Raw genomic sequence first — 2,592 nt, 5'->3', positions numbered from 1 at the left:
TTGCAGAGAGGCATGATGTGCTTCCAAGATTTAAAGTATTTTTATTCAGAACAATGTTTTTATGGATAGCTGTAATTGGTTAATTTGTTTAAGGGGCTAAGAATTTTGTTCCTAGCTTGTCACAAAACAAGGGGTCATGGACTTTTTAAATGTTGAGTATTGAATGTGCAATAAGATTGAGAAGAGAACAGTAGTCCTGTTTGCCTCATCTCAAATACTAAATCACAACAAACAACAGAGACTTACCCTATATTTTTCTTACATTGTCTGCAGTCCACATCAACTGAGTGAGGCTATTCATCCCATACTCAGTCAAACATTATCACAGTGGCAGTGCAGGTTCCAGAATGCAAGTAAAGTAGATGAGTAGGAAAATTGCATGAGAAGAATTTATACACAAAGCACAGAGTAACTTTCCAGTTTCTACTTGCTTCTAACCTACCCAATAAGACTTCTTTCAGCCACTAATGTATCATAAAATGAGCAAAAACAACATTGAAAAACACAGATAAACAAGAAGAAATAGGTCAACACGTGGTATTGATCTGTGAGGACTGAATCATGGACGGGAATCTTGGTTTAGAAATCAAATATTCAACTTATCTTCTTGTGAATAATGATTGGTTGGGAGGAGGAATGATAGGATTTATATAGTATATGAAATGAAGCATACAGGTCAGGTGTTCTTTCTGAGCTCTTTGAATATTTAAAAAAAATCAACATTTAATTTAATTTAATTTTTTTTTATTTTACAATACAATTCAGTTCTACATATCAGCCCCAGATTCCCTTGTTCTCTCCCCTCTCGCCACCCTCCCGTTCCCTCCAGCCCACCCTCCATACCCATCTCCTCTAGAGCAAAGCCTCCCCCAGGACTGAGATCAACCTGGTAGACTCAGTCCAGGCAGGTCCAGTCCCCTCCTCCCAGGCCGAGCCAAACGTCCCTGTATAAGCCCCAGGTTTCAAGCAGCCAACTCATGCAATGAGCACAGGACCCAGTCCCACTGCCTGGATGCCTCCCAAACAGATCAACCAATCGACTATCTCACCCATTCAGAGGGCCTGATCCAGTTGGGGGCCCCTCAGCCATTGGTTCATAGTTCATGTGTTTCCATTTATTTGGCAATTTGTCCCTGTGCTTTATCCAACCTTGATCTCAACAATTCTCGCTCATATAAACCCTCCTCTTTCTCACTAATTGGACTCCTGGAGCTCCACCCGGGGCCTAGCAGTGGATCTCTGCATCCAGTTCCCTCAGTCATTGGATGGGGTTTCTAGCACAACAATTAGGGTGTTTGGCCATCCCATCACCAGAGTAGGTCAGTACGGGCTTTCTCTCTACCATTACCAGCAGTCTATTGTGGGGGTATCTTGTGGATTTCTGTGGGCCTCTCTAGCACTTTGCTTCTTCCTATTCTCATGTGGTCTTCATTTATCATGGTCTCCTATTCCTTGATTCCCTTCAACTGAAGAATGGATAAATAAAATGTGGTACATATACACAATGGAATACTACTCAGAAGAGAAAAACGATGACATCATGATGTTTGCAGGCAAATGGATGGATCTAGAAAAAAATCATCCTGAGTGAGGTAACCCAGACTCAGAAAGACAAACATGGTATGTATTCACTCATAGGAGGATACTAGATGTGGAACAAGGATGACTGGACTGCTACTCATATCACCATCTTGGGCTACCTGGAAAACAGGACCCCAAGAAACACACGGGGATCACCCAATGATGGAGAAATGGATGAGATCTACATGAACAGCATGGACATGAGTGGGGGTAATGAAGGGCAAGGGTCAAAGGAAAGAGAGCTTGGGGGAGCAGGAAATCCCAGCTGGATCAAGAACAGAGAGGGAGAACATTTAATTTTAAATGAACTGTGGTTCTTTGATGAACTGGATAGATTTGGAACAGCAGGACTCAGAAAATTCAATAATTTGGACTGATTATTGGTTTTCCAGACAAGGGAATCACAGGCTTTGGTTAGATATTCTGTAACTGATACTGGTATAGAGCAGGCCCCACTCTGAATGCTGTGTGTAACTCAGTTACTCTAAACATAAAGCTGCTTTTCCATGACACGGACTTTGTGATACAATCCCAGTGTGGAACCGTGAATTGTTAATTTTTGAGTCCTCCTGAACCATTAATACATGTCTCACTGTGGATAATCTAACAAAATACACTGACATCATTTCTAAAGCAGTTAACACTAACAAATTGCTGAGGCAGTCATGGGACCAAACTTTCCCAAAATGTCATCTTCCCTGGGGCTTTAGTTTCCAAAAAGATAAATGATGTCATAAAACTAGATGAACTATCATCCTATATATTTATCATCCAAATTGTATGTCATAGACTGTGGACAGCAGATGAAGAGCCCCAGGGAAGAAGTTTCAAAGTATTCTCAATGGGTGAGGAAACAACTGCACAAAAAAAGAAAATGAATCATGAAAACACAAGTAGTCTCTTATTTCGCCACAGAAATAAAAGCACGTGGAGATATCTGGGTGCCCCTTTGATATTCGGATCAGCATGGCATGTCACAATCCAAATTTCCCAGGGTTAGAGCAGAAAAAT

This window comes from Peromyscus californicus, unplaced genomic scaffold, assembly GCF_007827085.1.
Source record: "Peromyscus californicus insignis strain IS unplaced genomic scaffold, ASM782708v3 Scaffold_4__1_contigs__length_199733344, whole genome shotgun sequence".
Classification (NCBI taxonomy): domain Eukaryota; kingdom Metazoa; phylum Chordata; class Mammalia; order Rodentia; family Cricetidae; genus Peromyscus; species Peromyscus californicus.
Note: the sequence above shows the minus strand (reverse complement) of the source record.